Raw genomic sequence first — 26,780 nt, 5'->3', positions numbered from 1 at the left:
AAAAATAATATTTGTGTCCATTTATTAGATACAGTATGATAATCTGATGCCCGTAAAATGAAATAAGAAATTCCAGCACTCAGGAGGCTGAGGCAGGAGAATCAGGAGAATCAATGCCATGAGTTTGAGGCCAGCCTGAGGCTACACAGTGAAATCCTATCTCAAAAAAACAGGCTGGGGATTTAGCTCAGTGGCATAAGTGCTTGCCTGGCAAGCATAAGGTAATGCGTTTGATCCCCGGTACCAAAAGAAACCCTCAAAAACTAGATGATGTAAACATTATAGGACAAAGCATTTATTTCACATGTGACAACAGGAATTAATTTGTCTTAGTGATTTCAGCTAAGGAGTCATTTTTGGTTCTGCCGTATTAATTTAGACAGTTTAAAATATCGGAGAAGAGAAAGCCATAGGGAGAAACACAAGTGAAAACAGACTGTTTATCTAGGTCACCTCTTTAGGTCACAAGGGTGAGTCTCTGAGGACTAAAGATTAAAGGAGAAAAAAAATAAAAGTAACCATGTATCCTCCACCCTACCGGGGTCAAAGAATTCCTGGTATTGGGACAGGAGGCAGATGACCGCGTCCTGGGAAAGGTGTTTGGAGGACTGGGCGCCGGCGTTCAGGGTCAGGCAGAGAGCCCTTGGATTTTCCCTTGGCCTTTGCTCTGGTTGGGTGTCGAAAGAACGTCCAGGATTTGAAGGAAGTGAGGTTCTTTGGGAGGGGTCGGAGGCCTCTTAGGGACAGTGTGGCGGGACCTTCTTCTAAAGTTCATGTTGGTCAAGAGGACAGGGCTGGGTGTGGCGGCGCGTGCCTGGAATCTCAGCACCAGGGAGGCAGAGGCAGGAGGGTCACTCTGCGTGTGAGGCCAGCCTGAGCTACAGCGTGAGTTCAGGGTCGGTGTGAGCTCCCTCCTGAGTGGCTCACCACTCTCCCTAAAAAATAATAGTGTATAAAATAAGTGAGGGTGGCAGGATTCCTTCTGGAAGTTGGGGTACTGGAAGGAGATGATGGGGGTCAGGGTGTTTTGAGACTAAGGTGAGGTGGACGTGACAGGGAGGACAGCATTAAGAGAGCCCTGGGCATGCCCCGTGAGGACGCCAGGCTGGGACAGCAGACAGACACAGTGCTGATATTTGTCTCTTTGTTCTGTCTGCTCCTGGGTTAAAGCATTGACTTTGGGGGAACATAGTGCCTGCCATACAGAGCTCCTCCTGCCTCAGCCTCCTGAGTGTTGGGATTATAGGTGTGTGACATCGTGTCTGGCTTAAGCTCCTTAATTTTCAGCAAGTTATTTAACTCACCAGGGGTGCGGATGTAGTTCAGTGGCACAGCACCTGCCTTGGCAAGTGTGAGGCCCTGGATTCGATTCCTAGTACCAAAAAAAGGAAATGAAGTTATTTAACTTACTGGAATCCCAGTTCCTTGAGTCTTCAAATGAAGATGATAATAACTGTCTTCATGGGCGGTTGTCAGACCTAAGTGGGCTAACGAATGGAACATGAAGTGTGCCGTGCTTGGGATGTAATAAGCTTCCCATCGGCAGCTTGGTCACTGCTCTTATTTGGGAGGTTGCGGTTGCCAAGGAGCCAGCCTCCAGCTCTGGGAAGAGAGCTGGTGCTGTCTGGCTGTGCCAGAATGCTTACATAGGTTTAACTAGGTCACTCACTAATTTTATGGTCTGATAGCTTAATATGATGCTTTATAATCACATGGATTTCGGAGATCTAAGTGTACACTTTTATGAGTAAACGAAGCAGGGCACGGTGACACAGCCCTGTAATCCCAGCACTTGGGAGGCTGAGGCAGGAGGATCACCACAAGTTCCAGGCCAGCCTAGACTACATAGTGAGTTCAAGGCCAGCCTGACTGAGTTATGTGAGGGGCTGTCTCAAAGAAAACAAAACAAAATGAATATATGTGAAAATAACACCGCTTCTTACTACTACTTGAAGGCTTGTTCCCTGAGCCAGAGTACCTCTCCTGGGCCTGCAGTACGGGACCCACAATTCTGCACCTGCCCACTCCAGAAGGCGCCTTTAGGAGAAACAGCACTGCAGAGAGCGGCCATTCTGATGCAAACTGAGGTGGCAACTCGCTGTCTTCCCCACTGCCTTCACACTTCGGTTAAGTAGCTCTGTCCATATCTACAATGGTGGAAGCTGTTTACTGGATTTATTACGCTGTAAAATTCAGTTCTTGAAGGGGAGACAAGTGGGGGGAAAAAATTCAGTTCTCATTTTAAAAAACGTACAAGAAGGGGCTGGGGATTTAGCTCAGTGGCATAAGCACCTGCCTTGCAAGCAGGCAGTCATGAGTTCCATCCCTGATACTGAAAAAGACAACAACAACAAACAAACAAACAAAACCCCCAAAACCAAAACGTACAAGAAGGCATAAACTAGGTTCCCCATCTCAAAGTTGAAACAATGTTTTCTTGCTAAGGAGGGGTGCTGGCACATCCTGTAATCCCAGCCTGAGGCGGGAGGATCACAGCAAGTTTGAGACTAGTTTGAAGTCCAGAAACCAAAAGAAGAAAAGAAAAAAATTTTCTTGCTGAAAGTTACACTGCAAGGTAAGGGAAGAACCCATTTTGTTTTTAGATCTCTTGGGTCACAGTTGGATATCTGTGAGTCCAAATTATTCCTAAAGAGAACCATTGAGTGAAGAAATTATAATCTGAGAAGATATTCCAAACAGAAAATTATCACTTGATTTAAAATAGATGACTGAATTCTCTTGAGCTATGTTTTATCCCCCCTTCATTATTCTATTACAGATCATAACTCCTCCGGGAAGAGCGTGCAGTTTAAGGACACCAATGAGCATTTACAGAATATTAACAAACCAACAATAGGTTGATGATTCACCCTGGATTCATGCCAGGGGCTGTGAAAGAACTCAGTAAGCACGATATGCATTTCAAACGCTAGTAATGATAATTAAAATTTCCCAACCCCTCAATCCTGGGGGTTATTTAGGCAGAAGACAGCTTCCACCCTGCCTCAACTCCCTGCTATGATTGGAGGACGCTATGATTGTCAGCTTCGGGGTCGGTGGGACACAATACTACATTCTTCCCAAAAGGAAGGGATGTTTGGCTTTTTCCATCTTTTCAGGTTAGGTGGCTAGGGCTGAACGCTGCTCTCCGAAGCCCTCACGGTCGGTTCTTTATTCCCTAAGTGAGAGTTTTTGGTTTCCAACGAGCAGTGCAATTTACTAATTTTGCTTTTCTTTTATGTAATGCAGCTTTTGTCACACTCTTTTTGAAAAACGTTTTGAAGTGCTCGTCGTCATTTCGAAAGAATCAAGCACACATCTTTGGAACCACCGTGTGCACCCCCTTCCCCGCCCCCCACGTGAATCCGCATCTTCAGCGACTGGAAAAGCAAAGGGAGACCCTGGTAATAGCAAGAGGACCTGGACTCCCGCTAGTCGGCTCCTGGGACCTGCCGGCGCCGCGCAGCCTGTTCCGGTGGATCAGCACCGCGCCGCGCCTGCGGGAGGAGGGACACGGCCGCCGCACGGACCGGGGCGCGCGACCTAGGTCGGCCTCTCCTCGCCCGCCGGGCTGCTCCTTTTATTAACGGGCCAGGGAGGAGGCAGGCTCCACCCCTCTGCCCGTCCTTCACCTCCCATTGGCCCGGCCCACTGAGCGCGTCACGCTGAGATGCGCCAATGGCGATGCGTGATACTGCGAGGTGGGCCGGGCCCGAGCAGGGAGTGGGCGGCGGGTCGGCGTAGCAGCGCCGCCGCGGCTCCGCCACCATCGCTGAGGTGCCGCTGCTCCCGCAGACGCTCGCGAGCCGCCCCCCGCGCTCCGGAGCCTCCTCTTCCTCTCGCACGCCCCGAGCAGCTCGCCCGTCTGGGCCTCGGTCCCCGCCTCCTCTGCCCTCCTCGTCCCTTTTTGCGCTCCCCACATTGTCTCTGCCTCATTTTCTCTCTCAGTTGAGGAAGGAAAAAAAATCACCACCCTCCTCAGGGAGCCCCTCGCCCTCCGGAAAACAAAACCAGACATGGTCCTGGGCTCGCGCTCCTGAAGGCTCGGGCGGACCCGAGGAGGAGGAGGAGGAGGAGGAGGGCGCCAGGGCTCGAGTCGCGGGAGAGGTCGCGGCAGGGAGCCCCCAGCCCCCGTCGCGTCCCCGCGGGCGGGTCCCCGGCCTCGGCCCGCACCCCGCGGCCTCACCGCCCCCGCCCCGTCCCCGCCTGCACTTCCGGAGCCGGCCGCACACGCCTCCGTGGATGGTGTAGCGCCCTCGGGAAGGTACGTGACCGCGGCCGCGATCCGAGCACGGGTGCGGGCGCCGCGGGGGTCGCGGGCCGGGGGTGGGGTGGGGAGCGGGCCGCGTAGACGCCGGCGGAGTCAGGGGTCGCCGGCCCGGGCCGCGAGGGCCGGCGGGGAATAAAGGGCCGGCGACTCGCGTGGCCCCGCGCGCCTGCGTGACGAGTGTCCTCCCCCCGCCGCGTGCCTTGTGACCCTGCTCCCGCTTGGCTCCCGCTGCTGCACGCTCTCGTGCTCGTCCGAGGTTAAACCGATTCATGTGACTCAATTATTGGCTGAACTGTGGGAGGGGAAGGAAGTCAGGGAGCGAAGCTGTAAATTTCTTGAATGTTTGTGGATTTAGGGGTCTTGGAGGCGCGCTCTTAGGAAAGTATCATTTTCACATTAGGGGAGAGATTCCTCCTCCTTTGTGCTCTTCATCCCTAGTTCTCTGCTCCGTGTGATCACAAAAAGATGAAACCAAAAATTACTTGCAGCAGAAAAGGATTCGTACTGTATTGTTTTAGTTCTGCTGTCAGAAGGAGGTTGGGTTCTTTTTTTTTTTTCCAGGCTTGTGGAAAGTACAGAAGTAGTTAGTTGCACATAGATTGAGGTTTGTGTGTGTGTGTGTGTGCGCGTGTGTGTGTGTTGGTAGGGGAAAAGTATTGCAGGTTTCCTTTGAAACCGGGTGCTTGAGAAGTTGGTGAAGGAAAACAAAATGATTCATTGTCGAATTGTCATTTTTCCTCTATCTCTTTTCCAAGGTTTGCTTACAGTTTTTCTGGATTATAGACTTCAAACATTGGTTTAAGCAAAATGTGTCCTTGAGAAACTGAGTGCTTTAAATGTTTCAGTATGTGCCACTATTTTAAGTTACATTTTAGAAAGTAGTTTTATGTGAATCCTGAAATAGCTTTCTCCAGAGCAATTTTTTACACACGGAAAAGATAACTAGTGAAAGGGTGAACTTGCTGGATTACAAACCAGACATTTGATGTAACATAAGGTAATGTGTTCTGGGTTCATATTTAAAACAGCTTGGAGAATTGCTTTCCATTTCTGAGAGGGACCTTTTTGTCTGGTGTACACTGGTTTCTTTAGTCTCAGCCCGTTGGGGGAGGGGAGAAAGACTGGATCTGTACAATAGTAAAATCATCTTTGGGTAGATGTTTCTTTCCACGGGTTTGCTTGCTGAGTTAATTCCACTGGAAATTATAAAACAGTTTTGCTTTTGGTGGCCTAGCCTGGGTGGAATGCTGGCTTTCAGCTTTCTCTGTTGTTGAGGTCGAAGGAAAAAGAGGCAGACACGGACACACACACACACACACACACACACACACACACACACCGAGACACAGACACACACACACACACAGACACACACACAATGGCAGGCTGAGAGCTCATTGTTCTTCATACACACATTCATTCTCTCTCCCATATTTGGGACTAGGTTTGCACTGATAAACACAGCTCTTTTTGGGGCAGAGGAGAGAGGATGGGGGCGGGGAGGGTGCTTTTCTTTTTCAGCTTTCTTTTCCCCTTCTCATGTCTGGCCTTTTTTTTTTTTTTTGCAACCTTGCAGGGCAGAAGAGTACACAGAAACCTAAAGGACACTCAGAAAGCGTTGGTTTTGAGACTCTTTTTTGTCTCCCTTTCTTTCGAGCTTTCTGTTGCTCTTTCTTTTCTGTGTATGTAGAGATAAAATCTCTTTTTATGTGACATGGCCTTGAAAGTCAGCTTTTGGTCCTTTCATATCCTCGTTGCCCCCAGGTTTGTTGGGCCAGCGATTTGTTCACTTGACTCTTACTGTAGTGAATGTGACCCAGGTCCTCTTTTCTAACTGTCTCAGTTAAAATGATTGTATTCGAGGTGAGCATTAGCAAGTGTGTGTGTGAGTGAGTGTGTGTGATTAGCGGTTAAGAGCTCAGTGAGGTGGTGGTTTTTGTAAATAGAGAGTAGGAAATTTTAAGAAAAGATAGTGTTTTCTGCTTTGGGACTGGGGTAGGGGCCTGGACAGGGCTGAGAGGCCATCTGGGGTAAACCCAACTCTGGGCAGGGCTGGAGGTTGGTGTGACCACAAGTGGGCTGCAGAATATAGCACCTTCTGTTGGTTAATTGCTCTGACCCAGCCGGAGGCAGAGGGTGGGGGAGGGGATTAAGGGCCGAGGCTTAATGATTTTCTTTTAAATGCAGTTGCAGTGCCTTTCTGCAAATGACACTTCTCTGAGCTGCTAATACAGATGCCCTTTGACAAGCACGGTTGCATCGAGGCTTTATTATGTTATTGGCTGTGTCTTGACATTCATTTGTTCTGTTATCAGAGGTATTTACACATTGTGACTTCCAAGGCTGCCTTTAAATTGATACTCTTCCATCTTTCCGGAGAAATATAGTTTATTATGAAATGGTACACAGAATAAGAGGGTTGATTTGCATTCTAGGTGTTGGAAACTATACACTAGCACTCTAAATGTTTTAAAAAAGTATTGTTTAAAAAGTCGAATCTGCCCTATAGAAAGTAAAATTCTAGTACTGTACTGAGAGTTTTCTGAGTGATTTAATGTAGGTTGGGGAGGAGTTGGGGAGGGGGAATCTCACTAAAATCAGCAGTTTTGCATACCCAATAGCATTGCGTTGTGATAAGTGTTTTCAGTAGTCATTTCAACAGAACTCTTAAAGACATGGTTTATGAATTTGATTTTTACAAATTGAAGGCCAGAGAAAACTGGAAATGAATGATACACCGATTAGATAGAAAGAGCTGAATTTTTGCTTAAAGGTTTCTAAACCAACTTGCAGTTTCAGAAATAACTGCTTGATAAATGCCTTGAAGGATTTTTATTACCACAGATCCTAGCTCATCTCAATTGTTTTAAGGCAGTGAACTGTTCAGGCATTTGTAATCTTAGAATAAATATCTTCTGTTCCAGACTGCCTATTTCTAATGTGATTTCTGAGTCACTTAGCTTCCCAAACTGGAAGCAAAGTCTCTAAAATTGTTTATCTTTTACAGTGAGGTGTGAACAGTTCAAATGTATTTTTTTTTCTGTCCCAGGGATCAAACTTCATGATTTTGTGCTTGCCAGACAGGTGCCTAAGCCAGTGAGCTAAATCCCCGGCCCCCAAATGTATTATTCAGTGTATATAGAATCAGGTAATTTCAGTCTAGTATTTTCTTTGCCAGCCTTTTGTGACAGGAAAACTAGATTAACTGTTTAACTAAAAAGGTGATTCAAATCAAGAAATAAAATATACTAGTTACTTTTCCAACTTTGACTTACTGGTTGATCTATAGAGTTTTGAAAAAATGGGATCATGATACAGTACTGAAATAATTGTGTGTACTGTTGAGCACATATTGAACTGTAGTGTGTCAGGGGCCACACACACACACAAGAATATGATCTGTGCTCTTCTTTTTTTTTTCATTTTTTTTTTTTTTTTGTCTTTTTCTTTTTTATCGGTACTGGGGATTGAACTCATGACTGCCTGCTTGCAAGGCAGGCACTTATGCTGCTGAGCTAAATCCCCAGCCTTGATCTGTGCTCTTCTTTTTTTTTTTTTTTGTCTTTTTCGTTTTTATCGGTACCAGGGATCGAACTCAAAACTGCCTGCTTGCAAGGCAGGCGCTTATGCCGCAGAGCTAAACTTCCAGCCCCCGATCTGTGTTCTTCATAAAACCGGAACACGAGGTGGCTGTGGTGGCACATGCCTATAGTCCCAGCATTTGAGGCTGAGGCAGGATGATCACTGAGTTCAAGGCCAGTTTGGGTTACATGGTGAGTTTAAGGCCAGCCTGAACTGTATAGTGAGACCCTGTCTCAAAACAAAAAACCAAACGAGAAACAAAACCTGAATATGTTGAATATTACGAATTTCATAAGCACCTATTACTTTAAAATTGGTTTTGAATCTGTAACATCTTGTTCAAATTTCAGTAATCAGAAAAACATTTAAGTAGTAAAATAAGGTTGTACATGCCAAGTTCTTTTGAGAATAGTGTGCTTTCTTGCTAACTGCTTTGGGCAGCTACTTTGGCAGTTGATTTAAAGGTTAAGATAGCAGAAAACTCAAATGTTTGAATGTAGTGTAACTTAGCTGTGAACTTTATTACCTACACATCTTTAAACAGTACACTATTGTTCTTACATACTCAGTTTGATAACTCTGTTCTGATTATTTATAGTTTTTTTTTAACAGCTAGGAACTCCTTGAATCATATTTAAATGACTTAGTTATTAATATTGTGATAATTACTGCAAAGTCTAAGTTTGACTTGCACTGTGACTTGTGCTTTGGGTGAAACTGTTACATTTGTCTTTACCTTCTTGTCTGAAAGTGTTCTAGTGTTTTTAAATGAGGTGAAATAGGCATTTAAGTATGTATTAGAAAATTACTAAGAATGCTTATGCCACATGCATTTATTTATTTGGTACTGGGAATCAAACTCATGACCTCATGCTTGCTAGGCAGGCACTGTGCTGCTGGGCTATATCCCCTGTCCGAATATCCCACTATAATGAATGTTTGACTACAAATAAATCAAGCATGTCCACATAACGAATATACTTACTAGCTTGGAGTTTGGTTGTGGCTGTGATTTGTTTGACTCTTTTGTTTGTGTTCTAAGTCATGTAAGATACAATACAAGGTTCCTTTGTTAGGTAACTAGGTCAGATAGTACTGTTAATGTATTTTTCATATTCCCAGCCCTGAGGAAGGCTGAGGCAGGAGGATCACAAGTTTGAGGCTTGCCTGGGCAACCTAGTGAGACCTCATATGAAGAGTAAAAAAAAAAGAGCTGGGGTGTAGTTCAGTGGTACAGAGTCCCTGGATTGGAGCCTCAGTGGTGCAAGGGGTGGAGCTTTTAGTAAAATGCTTTGTTGGTGCCAGTGTAACACTGCTTTTAATTGGTAAACTTCGCTAATAACAAGTATAAAAAACATATTTGACTGAAATTTTTCCTTACATAGTTATATTACAGGTGATATGACCTCTAATTCATAAGCCACTTGATATTTGAGGAAACTTCATAACCTATTTGTCTTGCATTTTTGCATCAGAAGTTGAAGCCATGGTTCATGCCCTAATTTTAAACTAGTTACGAGAATTTTAAGGGGTTTGGCTAGGATGCTTGGGTTGCAAGGAATGGAAAATCTTAAGAGTCTTTTTAGGAATTGAGGAAAAGTGAAAGAAATTGAAGCCTTAACAATCAGTCTTCTTGGGGCTGGGGATTTAGCTCAGCGGCATAAGGGCCTGCCTTGTAAGCAGGTAGTCGTGAGTTCGATCCCTGGTACCGATAGAAACAAAAAAGTCAAAAAAAAAAAAAAAATCAGTCTTCTTGGTCAGAGGTTTAGCTCAGCAGCATAAGTGCCAGCGTGGTAAACATGAGGTTGTGAGTTCAATCCCCGACACCAAAAAAAGAAAAAAAAAAAAAAAAATCAGTCCTCTGCTGAGTGTGTTGCTATACGCCTGTAACTCCAGCTACATCTGTGACCCTAGCTCTTTGAGGGAGCCTGGGGCAGGAGGATCGCAAGTTTTTTTTTCTTTTCTTTCTTTCTTTCTTTTTTTTTTTTTTTTTTTTTTTTTTTTTTGAGACAGGGTCTCCCTATGTAGTTCAGGCTGGCCTTAGCTCACTTTGTAGCCTAGGCTGGTCTCAAACTCCTGCCTCAGGCTCCCGAGTGCTGGGATTACAGGTGTGTGAGCCACCACGCCTGGCTTTTTTTTTTTTTTTTTTCTTTTTGAGATAGGGGCCTCACTGTGCAGTTCAGGCTGGCCTTGATCTTACTTTGTAGCCCAGGCTGGCCTTGAATTTGTGGCAGTCCTAAGTCTCCTGAATGGTGGGATTACAGGTGTGCACCACCACATCCAGCCTTGATACTAGTTATTTTTATTTACCTTCTACTAGCTCAGTTGTTTTATCTCTGGTTTCTTTGTGTCTCTATGCCCCTGTTCTGCTTCTGCTACTGAGGAGACTTTTGTTTTGGTGGTATTGGGGATGATTCCAGGGCTTTGCACTTAACTACATCTCTATCCCTTTTTATTTTGAGACAAGGGCTTGCTGAGTTGCTCAGGCTGGGCTCTAACTCATGATCTTCTGCCTCTGTCTGAGAGGGTGCTGGGGTAACAGGTGTGTGGGGCCACACCTGGCTCTGTATCATTTTTTTTTGAGACAGGATCTTGCTGTACAGTCTAGGATGGCCTTCACCTCACTATGTAGCTCAGGATGGCCTTGAACTCAAGGCAATCCTCTTGCGTCAGCCTCCTGAGTGTTGGGTTGTGGGGATGTACCGCCACACCTGGCCTGGCTCTGTTATCTTTAATTCAAATTTCCTAGGGACTGGGGATACAACCCAGTGGCCCAGCGCTTGCCTGGCAAGGGCGAGATTGTGAGTTCTATTCCCAGTACCAAAAAAAAAAAAAAAAAAAAAAAGAAACATTTCCCAGGAGGTCATCCATTATGAACAATGTGTGTTTGGAGTTTGGGTGAGACCTCTTGAACTGCCCAGCAGGACTCCTCCCAGGCTGGGCGCTTGCCCTGGCTTTAGCACAGCTGAGGGAAGTGGGAAGCTGCTGGAGGGTGAGGCTTCTCTCCTCTCTCACAGCGTGGCAGGCTTTTCCCAGCCTGCTTTTTTCCTGACATCTGGTATGGCTGTAATTGCTTTGCATCTAACAGAGTTTATTTTGCTTTAACAAACGACAGAATCATAAGTGGTATTCACATGTGATTCCTTTTTAGAGTGAGATCATTTTGTTGTATGTGTTTTGTTTTCCTTTTATTTTCTGTGTCTGCCCACCTATGATAGCTGTCTATCTGCCTGCCTGTCCATGTCAGTGTTTCCTAAACTACTTATAGCTCACTGATACATTGCAAGGACTAAGTGTTCTGAGGTTGAATACATTTAAAATGCAAGTTAGCACCTAAAGCCTCATGAATGTCATATGGTAGAGATTTTTGTTAGATTGTTTCCCCCACTTACTCCAAAGAGTACCTGTGACCCTGATGGGGTACTAATTGTTGGTAGAGCACATTTTGATAAATTGTGTAAAATTAATCTTTCTTAGCAAAAGACTTGTTCTTTTTATGTTTAATAAAGAAGTAAATTTAGCCTTGGCTTCACCTGTAGTCTCAGCTATTTGGGAGACAGGCAAGATTATCATAAATTTGAGGCCAGCCTGGGCAACTGAGTGAGACCCTGGGTAAAAAAAAAAGAACTGGGGGTGTAACTGAGGGGTGGGGTGTTCTCCTGGCTTGGGTAATGCTGTGGATTCAATATCTAGTACCCCCCCCCCAAAAAAAAAGACAAAAACAAAACAAAGTACATTGTGATCATCACTGTTGCAGGCATTGTTGCTTTGTGCTATTTTTCTTCAAGCAACTTATGCACTCCAGTACATCTGGAGTACAAAGTGAGTTATTTTCCCGTTTTACCCATTTGTCATTCTGCAGTTATATTTGATTGTTGTGTTTATTTTCCTGCATTCCATCTCTGTCTGATCAAGTGAACGGTTTTCTTTTTTAACCTCATTCGGCAGGATGCTCACATTCAAGGTTTAACCACTTTACTTTTGGGCAACTGCAGTTAATGTGTAATTGCTGGCAAGAATCTTTCAACAAATATTAAACAGAAACATATTTGACCCTGAAGCTCATTTGGTTAAGCCTAACAGAATATGTAAAGATGAAAGGAAAGCCTTCCACAGGAGCCTGTTTATACTGGCCGGGGTATACACGGAAGTGTTGGAAAATAAAGAAAGGGCTTCAGAGAGTCACAGTACTGTAGGGTTGGGTTATTTGTTGCTATGTAACAAACTGCTTCCAAACACAGTGACCTAAGAGCAGACAGCATGACCCCAGGATTTGCGGGTGGTTTGGGTGAGGCCTAAGTGGTTCTGTGCAGGGTCACCCCTGAGGTTGCAGGCAAGTGTTAGCTGGGTCTGCAGTCATCTGACCATGTGGCTGGGACAGGGGGATTTGCTTCCACATGGCCGCGGACAGGAGGCTTCAGTCACTGCCTTTGGGGGCCTTTCCCTGGGGTTTCTTGAGTGATCTTATCATGTGACCTTGGCTTCCTGAGAACAGGTAATCAGAGAGGAACAGAGTACAAGGAAGAAGACTCAGTACTTTCTATGACTTACTCTTGGAGGTCAGTACATCACTTCTACAAATGGTGTTGAGTCCAGTTGCAGCACTAAGTGGTGACATATACCATATAGCAATGGGGGAGGCCGAGACAGGAGAATTGGAAGTCCAGCTGGACAATTTAGACTTTTATCTACAAAAAAAGTGCAAAGATTTGTATTTCCAGTACTGGAAACAAAACAAAAACCCTAAAAGATAACAAGCTCCAAAATAAAAACAAAAGAGTAAACTTGCCAAGTCCAGCCCACACTTGGTGGGAAATTAAGGTCTGTCTTTTGAAGAGATGGGCATCAGAGAGTTTGTGAATTTATTAAAAAATCACAGGGATTCAGAAGAGAGAGAAATGGCAGAATAGAAAATGTTTAGTTATCTTCATGCAGTGCATCCCATTGTGTGGAGGGAATTAATGATTCTGAGAACCAGAACCTCAAATTTATCTTTTTTTTTTTTTTTTTTTTTTTTTGTCTTTTCCCTTTTTATCGGTACCGAGGATCAAACTCACGACTGCCTGCTTGCAAGGCAGGTGCTTATGCCACTGAGCTAAATTCGCAGCCCAAATTCTTTATCTTTTCTTGTGGAGGTATCATTACATCTCTTGTGGAGGTATCATGATACCTTGTGGAGGTATCATTAATTTCCTACCTTTTCCTGTTCTCGTGTCAGAGCTATTGTGTTTCACTTACAACTGCTGAGCCCTGGCCTGCAGGTGCAGTCCTGTAATCCCCATAGTTTTAGGCTGAGGCATGAGGATGGGAGGTTTGAGGTGGTCTGGGAAACCTAGCAACTGACTTAAAGTAAAAGAGTTGAGGAATGCAGCTCGTTTTGGAGGCTCTGTGTTGAATCCCCAGTATCACAGACAAAGAAACAAGTGAACAGACCACCAAAAATCTGCTGGGGACACTTCTTAAAGTTGTGTGTGTATGTGTGTTACCATTATTTCCTACCCTTTAAATCCTTCTCTTCATTTCTTTAGCCTGGTCGCCCATTTTGTCAGTTCATATGTGTTAATGTTTATTTTTATACTGACATTTGTATTTTAGTGCTAATCATTCTTTTCATGAGAATACAAACCCTTTGAAGGCCGAATGTTTTCCTTTAATTAAACCAATATGTATGTTTACATTTGGAATGAGATATTTCCTGAAAAACACATTCCATTGACATCCAGATGTCATCCTTTGTGACCTGAACCATTATTTTATGTATGAAGAATGGAAAGAAAGCTAGTTAAACAGTGTAGGACCTGTCTCTGTTCCAGTGCTGCACCAGTGTGACACTCCGGCGGCTCACAGTCGTTCGGGCTGTCTTCTTTTTATGACTGTGTGTTCTCCTGAAAGCGTGTCCGGGGAGGATAGCTCTCCCAGCAGATTGCTCTCGGTGTGACAGATGCACTGATGGTGTGGAAGGGCTTGGCATGAACCACCTGAGCGACAGCCAGTACAGTGCAGCGGAGGCTGCCTTAAACCTGTAGCAGGAGAGTTGGGTTATATTTTGGCTTCTATAGCGTGAGTTTAGCTAGTATGTATTTTGGTTTGTAGTTGTGTATATGGTACGTATGTGTGATTACAGAAGTGTCATCCTGCTTCATGGTCGTTAGACCTAGAGTGTGCTGTGTTGTGAGTGTTGCCCTTCCGCATGGTGTCTGCCCAGCACCGCATTGAGCGGTGTACCATATACACTCGGTACTTCTCTGCTTTCTCTCCTGAGATCAGATCCAGGCCTCCTTCTGCCCCTGCTGCATATCCTTGGGCTCTGAGCCTCTCCAGCCTTCCTGAACCATGTTTGTTCATTCTTTACTCTTAGGCTGAAAAAGTACTTAAGATTTCTAGACTCTACCCTAAGCCTGCTGCTTATCAACTTTGTGACTTCAGAGCATTACATACCTTCCAGTGTCGCAGTTTCCTGATCTGTAAAATGAGGATAACAACATACTCATCTTGCAGATTTGTTGGGAGGATCGAAGTAATTATTATTAGCAGCTTTTCCCCTTTTTTCAGTGGTACCGATGATTAAGCCCAGGGCTTTGTGCATGCCGGCCAAACACTCTGCCATTGAGATACTTGCCTAGCCCTTGTGAAATTGTTTATTTTACAAGTCGGGTGATAAACAGGACTTGCCATTTGGAAGTCCACCATTGGCAACAGCTGCTGGGGCATTTCGGCAATGTGCTGTTTCTAATTTTGGTAGCAGGAGTGTAAGTTTTGAGGAATATGATTATGTGTGATTATGTTAGCAGGGGAAAGGGGAAGCCTAATTACATTATGTCAGTGTGAATAAGAATATGGAGATGGAGAGGGAGCAGTTAGCTGGGAGGCTGCGGAGAGCAGGCAGCGAGTTCCACTCAGGTTCTGCAGCCTCGGGGGCATTACTGGTTGTGAACTGCAACTCAGCCAGTGCTCCTTGCTCGTGAGGAGTGCAGTCGGCACTCGTCAAATGAAAGAATAATATCATTGTGAGGTTGTGTAGAGGAAGATGATAAAGACGTGATTTAATCTCTTAACTGCACTGTGAGTGTTGCCATGTCTTGTGGTTCTGTCTGTTAATTTGTCTCAGCCTTGGGTTAGCACAGTGCTTCTACCTCTGTTAGGAATTTGACTTTTTCTCCCCTGTAGTGGGGATTGTATTGAAGTATATACCCCTGTTTTATTTTGAGACAGTCTCTGAGTTGCCCAGGCTGGCCTTGAACTTGTGAACCTCCTGCTTCAGCCTTCCAGAGTGCTGGAATCACAGGTGTGTGCCATCATGCATGGCTAGGAAGCTGGTTTTTGGTAAACTATCTCAAGAAAAAAATATTTAAAATCTTAATTGTTTGAATAATGAAACAATGAGTATTTATTATTCATTCGTTTTTTGGTACCAAAGATTGAACTCATGACCTCACACTTGATACTTGTTTTTTTGAAACACAGTCTTGCTGTGTAACTCATACTGTGTAGGCCAGGCTGGCCTTGAACTCTTGGCGCTCCTCTTGCCCCAGAATGCCCAGTGCTGAAATCATAGGCATGAACCACCATATCCAGCTGAGTTGTTTTGATCCACTGAATTTAAAAATACATTAGTTTAAATGCCTGCCTGGCAAGTGCAAGGTCCTGAGTTTGATTCCTGGTACCCGCCCCCAATATTAGTTTACTTTTCATTTTTATTTTTTTTGTGGTGCTAGGATTGATTCCAGGGCCTAACACATACTAGATGAGTGTTCTGTCACAGAGCTATATCCTAGCCCTTGTATTAGAAATTGTTTAACGAAGCCAGAACCTAATAAGTACGTACAGACCATGTATGGGGTGCAGGCCGATTGCAAGTTCAAGTCCAGTCTGCACAACTTTGCAGCAATATAACAAAGTGTCTCTGAGTTAGATCCCAAGTACAACCCCCCAAAATGTGCATACAGTACTCTTTTATAACTTTTCCTTGTGTTAGGTTCAGCAGTGACTACCAGAAACCCAAGGTCACAATGGCTTAAACTGATAGTTTCCATTCCTTCATGTAACTCTTAGGCTGTCCCACCCACCTTTGTGCTTGTTAGAGGCCTCGGCTTACAACACATGACTCTGCTTTAGTTAAAGGTAGGCTTTCCGTTTTCTTACATCAGTTCTGTGTTCTTACTGTGGGTTGGGGGAAGGGCAGAAGCTAGATGCACTGTGCGCCGTGTGCAGGTGCTTTCCAGGAATTGATTGGCACATCACTTCTGCGGGGTCCTTTATGTCACAGCGAAGCTGTGGGGTGACGACGCTGTGGGGTGACGTCGCGACGCTGTGGGGTGACGGACAGCTGCAGGAGAAGCTGAAGTGAGCCGGGCTCTGGGAATGTGAGCCCTGCTGCTCTGGTGGAGTAGTTACTCTGTGCTTCCATTTTCACTCCTTGTCTTTTCAACTTTATTTTAAAATGTCCTGTTGGAGGTGCAGGCCCACATAGTTCTTTCCGTTCACATAGTTTATATTGCATGCTCTAGCTGCTGTAGTGGGTAGTGGTCATTTTGGAAAGTCTTGAAATGCCTGGGCTGATTTCTCAAGGAAGAACAAACTGGTTTGTCTGGATCGACAGGTTAGGAGGGGGTGTGGGAGATTCAGCACCAGAATAGGACAGGATTCGGTAATCTGAATTAAATACAAATTGTACGTATAAAATTGATTCGCACTTGTGGTAGTGCTCTCACAATTTAGAATGAATAGTGTTCATGTCCCCAAAGTTGTTCTTGACATTTTACATGGATATCTAAGCATATTATCTTGATTTTTTTTTTGCGGCACCTGGGATTGAACTCACCACCTTGCATTTGCCAGGTAGGCACTTATGCCGCTGAGCTAAATCCCTGGCCAGGAGCATATTTTTCAATTCAGTACTTTTAATTGTACCTAATGTTTTTCTTTTTAAACAACTGCATAATGGCGCATTGTGTGGTTTTATACTTTTGTTGTTGGGACACTGAAGTTGCTGCTTTTTTTTGAGACAGGGTCTCACTATGCAGTTCAGGCTGGCCTTGAGCTCACTTTGTAGCCTAGGCTATTCTCAAACTCACAGTGACCCTCCTCCCTCGGCCTCTCAAGTACTGGGATTACAGATATGCGCCACCATGCCTGGCTTCTTTTTTGTTTTTTGAGACAGAGTCTTACCATGTGGTTCAGGATGGCCTTGAATTCACTGTGTAGCCATGCAGGCCTCGAACTAGCTGTGATCTTCCTGCCTCAGCTTCCTCAGTGCTGGGATTACACTCATGGACCATCACCCCTGACTGAAATGGCTTCTGATTTTTTTTTTTTTAAAGGACTGGAGTGCGCCCGCGGGTCTTGAACCACTGGGCCAATTGGCCCTGGGCGGTTGTGGAAGCCAGACTCGAAGGAACTGCTGGACTAAAGCCAGCCCCATTTTTTTTTTTAAAATCGGTACCAGGGATCGAACTCATGACCACCTGCTTTCAAAGCAAGTTCTCTGCCACTGAGCAGCCCAGCCCCTGTAGGATAAAGTCTTCAGTAGAACTGCAGAGTCAAAGTGTACCTGCGGTTTCTGTTACAAGCTGTTAATTGCCCTACAAGATACATTGGTGTGCATGGTGGTCCGATTTCCTTATTTTCTTACCATCCTTGAACATTATAACACTTTTTTTGTTGTTGTTGTTAACAGTGGCAAAGTTTATTTGAGAAAGTATAACCAAAAGAGTAAGACAGAAACTGGCTTTGTAGGGAGCCAGTTTGGACCAAGTAGAAGAGAAAACAGTGAGATGAAAGTGCACAGGGGGAGCAGGTGGGCAGCTGTGAGGGAAGCCAGGATAGCCAAACCCTTAGTCTTTAGTGGTCTGCGAGGTGAAACATTGACAGGGTTATGTTTTGTGTTTCATTGACTATGAATGAACTCATAACCCTTTCATATGTTAGAATTTTAAGATAAACATTACATGGTTTCTTAGTAACCGAGGCAGGCGATACTACCCGAAGAGGTGCCTCAGCCAGGACGGACCCTGACAAGGTCTTCACTGGAGCCCGCGGCTCAGCCTGTGATGGAGTGGTTGGTGGCAGCAGCTTTGGAGCCCTGGTGCTGTAATTCTGGATAGGGAGCGGATCGAGGGTAATTTCTTCTGCATATTGCAGTTGAAGCTGATTTTGAATTGCTAGAGGTGATACAAACTCGTGGGCCTTTTCTGGAAATCTTTTAAAGACGAAATCAAAAGTGAAAAAGACTTATGAACAGATAAAAGTTTTTTCTTTCTTTTTTTGGCCTTTTTCTTTTTTATCGGTACCAGGGATCGAACTCATGACGACACACTTGCAAGGCAGGCGCTTATGCCGCTGAGCTAAATCCCCAGCCCCGGATAAAAGTATTTTAAAAATATGATGTTTCAAATTAGTCTTTAGATAGGTAACTCCTTTTTAGTTACTCAGTTTTCTTCTTCTTCTTCTTTTTTTTTTTTTTTGGTACCGGAGATCCAACTCATGACCATGTGCTTGCAAGGCAAGTGCTTATGCTGCTGGCTAAATCCTCAGCCCAGTTTTCTTCTTTTTCACTTTCAGAAATCTCTTGAGTTTCTACTGTGTGTGTGCTCATGCCTATGTGCATGTGCATGTGTGCGTGTGTGTGTGTATATGTGTGTGTGTGTACTAATTAAAACTGCGTCTCTTTAAGAACAGTAACGATTTTGCTGTGTTTCTGTTGTGATTCCTGGGGTGTTTTAGCGAGGACAGAAGCATACCAGTAATGTGTCTGGCTGTGAGTAAGCCGCTTCTGACCTCTGGCGCTGGCTCCCGGGTCAGTGCCCTCCAGCGGCTCCTGTCGGTTGCCCGCAGATGATTTACAGCACAGCTACTCTTGTTACCGGCCGTGTCCGGGATCCTCATCTATGTTGTTGGTCTGTGTGGAAATAGATGTCCACACAGCCTCACTGGAGATGGGATCTATTGATTGTGATGAAGTCAAAGTGTGTCATTCTCTTTCCTTTTGCCTGTGTGTATATTTGAACATTCAGTTTCCTAGTTTTTCCTAAAATTGTAGTCCTTTGGATTGTTAATCATCTTTTTTTTTTTTTTTTTTTGGTACTGGGAATCAAACTCATGACCCCACGTTTGCCAAGCAGGCACTTACACCGATGAGCTAAATAAACTCCTAGCCCAGTGATGGGAATGTTAACCATCATTTTCTTTTTTTTTGGGGGGGGGGTGTCCTTTGGATGGTAGCTCTTATTTCTGTAGTTTTTTTCAAATTTTTTATGTGTTTCTTACTTGGGAAATTATTTTTGACTGTCTTGATTTTAGTCATTTCAATTAAAATATCTCTTTTGCTCTTGACGTCTTTTTCCTTCTTGCCAATTTTTTGTGTCTTAAGGTTTTTTCCTACCTTAAAGTTCCTTGGCTTTTTAGTCATAGTTTTGATTAAAGTGGATATTTTCTTGGGCTCTTAATTAGATTTTCTTTCTTTTTAGCTCTTCATTGGGAGATAGAAGACAGATGCTGATCGACACTGGGTCATTGGCAAGATTCTGTAGGATAATGCTAATGTGAATACCGAGTTGTTTCAATACAGCTTTTAATTTAGCTCATGGATATTTCTGTCTGTACTTGAGGGCTTACTGAGTGACTTGTGGGGCCTGTCTAAATAAAATCAAACTTCCATTTGTTTCTTGTGGTTCTAGGGCTTGAACCCCCGGGTTCCAACCCAGTAGGCAAATGCTGTGGTGCTGAGCTGTGTCCTGAGAAGAGGTTCTTGCTGAGTTGTCCAGGCTTCACTTGAACTTTCGGTCCTCCTGGCTCTCAGTCTCCTGAGTAGCTGGGATTGCAGGCATGTAATCACCATGTGTGGCCTAAAATGTGCCCATTGGGTCCAAATGAGGTTTGAGAACTGGGTGACCTATAGGAGGATAGGATTTATAACTTTTTAGAAAAAATATTTGCCAAGAGATGATGGTGACAGATAAGCACGAGGTCCTGGGTCTTTTTCCTTTTTATCGGTACCGGGGATCGAACTCATGACTGCCTGCTTGCAAGGCAGGCGCTTATGCCGCTGAGCTAAATCCCCAGCTCCCCCCCACCCTTTTTTTTGAGACAGGGTCTTGCTACGCAGTTCAGGCTGTCCTTGAGCTCACTTTGTAGCCCAGGCTGGTCTCTAACTCCCAACAATCCTCCTGCTTCAGCCTCCCGAGTGCTGGGATTACAGGCATGAGCCACCATACCCGGCTGGTCCTGGGTCTTTTAAACACATTTTTATGTGTTGTGTAAGTGAGGGTTTTTCTTGCTTCACTTGCCTGTCCTAAATCATGAGAACCTCTGCTGCTTATCAAAGTAAGCTTCATGTGCACCTTATTTTTTTTTTTTTTCCCCTTTTTTCCTGTACCGGGGATCGAACTCATGACTGCCTGCTTGCAAGGCAGGTGCTTACAACCAGCTCCTCATGTGCACCTTATTAGCACTAGGGACTCCAGGATGCAGCCCCTTAGCAGTGGGCTTGAATTATGCTTATGTGCTCTGCTTTCTTGGCTGTCAAGTGAGGATAACAGTACATATTAGACATGAGGCAGTCAGTAAAACACTTTGAAATTGTAAAGATCATCGTACACATTTGAAGCTGTTTAGTTATTCTGTTTTTTTGGTACTGGGGATGGAATGCACAACTGTGCACTTGGAAGACAGGTGCTTATGCTGCTGAGCTAAATCTGCAGCTGTTTGGTTGTTTCTTTCCTCAGGGTTATTAGCACATACTAAGTCTTTTAGTAGTTATCCTCTAACGTTGTGTGGAGAATCCATTGCTTTTGTATTTTTATTTTTTTGGGTAACTGGGAGTTGAACTCAGGACCTTGTGCTTGCCGTGCACGTGCCTATGCTTCTGAGCTATACCCCTGGCCCTCCATTGCTTTTTAAAAATTTTATATGTATTTTACTTTTGGTGCAAGGATTTGAACTCAGGGCCTTCTAAATGCCCATGTGCACTTTTAACCACACTCCCACTCTCTCATTGCTTTTTTTAAAATTTTTTTTATTGCTTTCTTTTTTTTTTTTTTGTCTTTTTCCTTTTTATCGGTACCAGGGATCAAACTCATGACTGCCTGCTTGCAAGGCAGGCGCTTATGCCGCTGAGCTAAATCCCCGGCCCCTTCAGCTATTTTTTAAATCCCTGAAATTTGTAAGTAGGTTGTGGGAAATCTGCTACGGATGGTGTGAGCGCAGTGAAGTAGGAGGGGAACAGCAGCAGTTTCCCTGCCACCCTGACCTCAGGCCCTGGAGGTCGAGAGAGCTGGCGGCCGCCGGGGGTGCCCGCCCGCGATGCTTTCAGAGACGTTTTGTCTGTTTAGATCTAACCATTTAAAAACGGAAGATGCTCCGAACCTGTTTCTGCTTTCTGGAGGTCAGAGATTAATTTACAGTCACAATACTTACTGAGTCTTTTTGTTCTCTCTCTGTCTCTCTGTCTCTCTCTCTGTCTCTGTCTCTGTCTCTCTCTCTCTCTTTTTTTCCCTGAGACAGGTTACTGGGTAATCCAGGCCAGCCCTGAATGATCCCGCTGCCTTCGCCTGTTTTTTCTCTTTTGAACTGTCCTGAGTTAGGGGAGAGTGGTCTGGTTAAGTATCTCTTCCCCGACGAACTCATCAAAGTTTTCTCGCTTCTAAGGTAGTTTTTCCTGTAACAGGGGCCATGTTTTCATTGTTTCCTTGGAAGAATGTAGAGGGTGGCCAATTCCTTGGATCCGCAAGCTCATTTTTGCTGGGTATTGCCCTTGCAAGTTTCTGGGATGCTGATTGCCAGCTTTGCTGGTGTGAAATCCAAGGCATCTCTTGAGGGTATCACAGGGCTGTAGAAGATGGACATGTTGAGGTTGCAAAATGCTTGCAGACCACCACGGACTATTACTAGGTGTACAGTAGTGATTTCTGAGGTTGCAAAATGCTTGCAGACCACCACGGACTATTACTAGGTGTACAGTAGTGATTTCTGAGCCTTGAAAATTCAGGCACTTGATACAGCGGTTGTGAAGGTGGGCTCAGCCCCTCTGTGCATCTCTGAAACGATTTCGTGTTAAACTCTTGTTGTAAAAATAGACTCCTGCTTCCTTATGTTCCCCTTGCCCCCACCTTTCATAGCTTCTTTAAACCTTTTTAAAAGTGAGAAAACCACTTGGTGTAAGAGTGTAAGACACTGCATAACACCTACACGAAACAGAACGTAGCATCTCATGGAGGGCTAGAGAACTGAGTGTGCTGAAGTGTCAGAGAGAGAGGAGTTTGACCTATTTTATTTTAGCTCATCTGGGACACTTGTTTAGGTTTTTTTTTTTTTGACACTTGTTTAGTTTAAAAATCTGTAATGACTCTTGGCTGGCATGGCTGTAGTTTTGAGGTTATTTAGTTTAGCCACAGTGGCAGCTGTATCGGAGTAGCTGTATGTGCAGTCCTAGCATGTGGCACAGTCATGGTGGGGTGCACTTGCAGAGATGATTGGTGGAGGAATTAGCTTCCCGCTTCTGGTACTGACAAAGGAGCTCTGGCTGTTTGACGTAATTCTTGACACCACACCTGTTGTTTGTGTTACATTGAATTACAGGGCTGTATTTGAAAAATTTTTGTTGGAGTGGTTATTTTAAGAGGGCTTGTAGGAGTAATAATGACTATGAAATAGCCAAATACCTAGCTAAAAGTGTGTTTCAAACCTGAAGTGAAGTGGGGCATGGTGGCACACCTGTAATCCCTGCACCCTGGGAGGCGGAGGCAGGGGCTGGGAATTTGGAGGCTAGCTTGGGCCACATAGCAAGTTCCAGGCCAGCCTGGATTTTATAGTGAGATGTCTCAAAAGCATCAAGAAAAAAATAAAAAAAAAGAGGCTGGGAATTTAGCTCAGTGGCATAAGTATCTGCCTGGCAAGCACAAGGTCATGAGTTCAATTCCCAGTACCAGAAAAAAAAAAAAAAAAAGAAAGAAAGAAAACACATAAGTGTAGTAGTGCATGCCTATGCTTCCTGCACTCTGGGTGACTGAGGAGGTGGCAGGGGAGGGGGGTCAAAAGTTTGAATCCTGCTTCTTTAAGTTTAGCAACTTACAAGGACCTTATCTCAAAATTAAGAAAAACAAAAGAACTGGGGAATGTAGCTGAGTGCAGACACCCTGGATTCAGTTCCCCAGTACTGGAGATGGAGTGTGGAGGAGCAAACCTGTTGTGCTTGTGACTGGTTTCTGGTGTGAGTTTATTGAGAGGATACTAGTTTTTGTGTGCATGGAAATAGTTGTGTACTTAATACTCTTTTAGTCAGAAACTTCATGGGTTACAAGGGGGTAGGTATAGCATAGCTATATCGAAGAAGGGAAGTCTTCTAGTTTACCCTTTTTTGTGAAACTTTGTTGATAAATTCTGAGATTATTTAGTTTTCTTAAAAAATAGTGATGTAATTTATTGTTACATGGCTTCTGAAAGGTTTTTTTTTGGTCTTTTTCTTTTTTATTGGTACCAGGGATCGAACTCATGACCACACACTTGCAAGGCAGGTGCTTATGCTGTTGAGCTTAAATCCCCAGCCCCTCATAGTTTCTGAAAGGTTTTCTTATTTTCTGTTTTGCCTGACTTTTGTTATAGGCTTGAAACCGGCCGTCTTTTCTTTTCTTCTGCTATGGTGCGTATTGATACCGGAGTTGTACATTAAATTTAAAAAAAGAGCTTTCAGGTTAATCATACTTTTCATGTTCTTTTTTCTGAGACATGGTTTCACTATACAATTCAGGCTGGCCTTGAGTTCACTTTGTAACCCATGCTGGCCTTGAACTCACAAATATCCTCCTGTCTCTGCCTTCTGGAAAAAAAAATACTTTTTGGTTGGTACGAGGATTGGACTCTTGACCTTGCGCTTCTCAGGCAAACTTACACCGCTAAGCTAAATCCCTGGCCCTCATGTTCTTGTATTATCACGAAAAGGAACTAACCATTTTGAGTGACTAGATCACGTCATCAATAAGGAAAACAACTATTGCTCTGGAAACAATCTGTAATTTCTGGCCATACCTGCTAGGAGGCTGCTGTGGCCTAAGTCCCCTTTCCTCTGGTCACTGGGCTCTTTAATAAAGGGTTATCTAGGTGACATTGGGCTTGTTCATTCATTCAGTTTTTATATGTGTATTTAATTCCTTTTTTAAGAGTCTTGTGGGCACTATCCTAGGCACTGGGAGTACAAGAGTGAGTAGGATGTGTCCATGCCCTGATGGGGTTCACGATCAAAATGGGAAAAGAGGGGAACAAAAGTACTCTCTGAAAAGCAGCAGTGACTAGGGGGCCGTGCTCCGTCAGCCCAGTGAGTGAGAGTGTGGACACCCTGGAGGCACGCACGGCCCTTGAGTGTGGGAGTGCTCACAGCAAGTCTTGTTCCCTTCGCACACCCTCAGACAGCTGCGCTTACCCTGATGCATGGCCTGAGGTAGCTTGGCTGGCATCGTCTAAGTCACTAGCGATTCTCCCGAGTAGAGAGTAAATCTGCTCTAGAAAGAAGTTGGCACCCTAACCTTTTTCTCCCGAGTCCCAGATGTCTCTCTGTATGCTTTGTTGATTTTTTTTTTTTTCTTGGTGGTGCTGGGGATTGAACCTGGGACCTTACACATGTTAGGCAAGTGTTCGACAACTAGACTATATCCTCACTTGTGCCTTGTTGACTTCTAGGACTCTTGTCTCAGATTTTTTTTTTTTTTTTTGGTCTCAGATTTTATATACAAAATTTCCCTAGTTTTCTTGAGCCCCCTTCTTTGGAAAAAGTGCTCTTTTAGTAGAGGCACAATTCTTGGTTTTTCAGTTCTTTCTTATCTGTCAGACTTCTTATCTCCCTAAATAAGAAGTAAAGCTTTCCCTTTTTCTTCCTGGATAATGGTCTTGTTCGTCATTTACCTTAGTTACCTCTGAATGGAGGACTTGCAGAATCATCTAAAAATAATTCAGAAAATGAGCTGGGTGTGATGGCACATGCTGGGACTCCTAGCTACTCAGGAAGCCGAAGCAGGCGGCTTCCACATTTGAGACCAGCCTGACGACTTATTAAGACTCTGTCTCAAGAAATTAAGAAAGGCTGGTAAGGTAGCTCAGTAGAGTACTTGCCTAGTGTGTACAAGGGCCTGGGTTCTGTCCCCATTCATACCCAAACAAACATAAAAACTTGTGAGAATCACCAAGGTGCTTTACTAAACTCTAAGCAGTTAGTTGTGCCTGGTACTTCTGTATTTCTCTTACTGTCATTGAATCTTATTTAGCAAACAGTGTTATCACTTATTTGTATTACTAGCCTGGCAGTATAGAAGGTGCTGGAGAGGCTTACTGTGTGATGATGTTTATCCCTACTAGGAGTTCTTTTTCTTCCTTTTTTATTGTTTTTTTTTTTTTTTTTTTTTTTTTTTTGCCGAGTGGCCCTTTAACAGTCTTCCGTTCAGGGTGTGTGTACTGTGTCCAGGGCCCAAGGAGCATGTCAGCTCAGTGCTAATCTTGGTGCTTACGCCTGAAGATGCAGAGAAAAGCAGCTGGCGCTGAATGCCCTTCACTTCAGCCTTCCTTCCAAGCTGGTCCTGCCAGTGAACAGGAACTGCCTGCAGTGTGTGTATTGTGAGTTTTGTGCTGATGTTAGTAGGTTAGAAAAGAAATGAAAGTTGTTACCTTTAATTCACAACTGGAGGCAGATCTCACAGGAGCTTACCGTTTTAGCGTTGTCAGGGTCAAAAGTAGAGTCTCCCAAGTGCTGATTGCTTAGCATAGCATAAATGTAGCTTCATTTTAGATTACTGTGTGTTAAGTTGACCAAGGTTTCCCGAGAAGCTGAGCGTGGGGTCTTGAAGCATAGATGCTGTTTGACCAGGAAACTGGGAGGACAGGCACGGAGGGACCAGGCAGCATCAGCAGAGGGCAGGAGTGAGCGTGATATGCACAGGGCCAGCAGAGCGCTTACTGGGAGGAAGAGGGAGGTAAGCTACGCCGACTGCACCGGAGGGCAGCTTAGGATGCCAGGCCAGGTTTCTGTTGGCGCTGGAGGGGAGGCAAGGGGAGAGGTGCCTGTGCAGCAGTTTTGCCGGTGCCTGTGCAGCAGTTTTGCTGGTGCCTGAGGAGGCCAAGCCTGTTCTAGTAAGTTTGGCTAAACGTTCAGTGGGTTAGGAAGTTCTGGTGGAGAGGGGTGCACGCTGACACTTGTGTGTCTTGTAACACAAGCAGGGTAGACTGAAGGACACATGTGCCTTGAGAAGTCTAAGCAGGTGGTTAAGCGTGATTGTTGGCTTTTGTTTAGTATTTTTGTGCAAAATAAATTTTACCAAAACTCTTCCTGTGAATACAGAAATGGAGTTTTTTTGAAAGCGCAGGTCATAGTCATATGTGATTGTGTTTTACGTCTTCTCTTGCCTCTGACCCAGACACACACTATTTGATGTCCTCCTTCTCTTTACTGCCTCCCTCCCCACATTCTCTTTCTTTCTGGGGTGTGGGTACTGGGATTCAAAATCAAGACCTCATACTTGCCAGGCAGGTGCTGAGTTAAGTCCCCGGCCCCTTTCCTCTGTTCTTGTTGCCTCCTATTTGTCTTCGGGTGTCAGCTCAGGCGTCCTGTGGTCATCCTGTCGCCTCCCACCCTGACATCCTGTCATACTGCATGAGCTTGCACAGACTGTGCTGTTGTGTCCTCATGCTGGGGCCTGTCAGACGCATGCCGAGAGGTTAAGAAAAGTCTGTGCAGTGTAAAGCTGGGCTTGTTTATGTCATTCTGTGTTCTTTTCAAAAAACTTAACATCTCCTGGTCTGGGATGGAAGTCAGTGGTAGAGCTCTTGAGTGGCATGCACAAGGTCCTGGATTGAATTCCCAGCACCGAGAAACAAAATCATGTTTCCTCTACAGTAACTTCGATTCTCTTTCTGTGTACTTATTAATGGTTGTATCTTTTGATTTGTTAAT

At 44.6% G+C, this 26,780-nt stretch overlaps 1 protein-coding gene across 5 annotated transcripts in view; it reads left to right on the top strand.

Annotated features, from left to right (window-relative positions):
• Window positions 1–4,125: 4,125 nt before the first annotated feature.
• Window positions 4,126–26,780, top strand: part of Rere (arginine-glutamic acid dipeptide repeats) — a 381,226-nt gene continuing 358,571 nt past the window's right edge. For all 5 annotated transcript variants that reach the window (XM_063235444.1, XM_003471446.5, XM_005004377.4 and 2 more), the window contains exon 1: window positions 4,126–4,264. The gene's annotated coding sequence lies outside the window, so the exon portion shown is untranslated. The remainder of the gene's footprint in view (window positions 4,265–26,780) is intronic.

The sequence above is a fragment of the Cavia porcellus genome, unplaced genomic scaffold (genome assembly GCF_034190915.1).
Source record: "Cavia porcellus strain 051 isolate PalLab524CR breed Dunkin Hartley unplaced genomic scaffold, mCavPor4.1 scaffold_25, whole genome shotgun sequence".
Classification (NCBI taxonomy): domain Eukaryota; kingdom Metazoa; phylum Chordata; class Mammalia; order Rodentia; family Caviidae; genus Cavia; species Cavia porcellus.
This window is presented reverse-complemented; position numbering and strand designations above follow the sequence as displayed.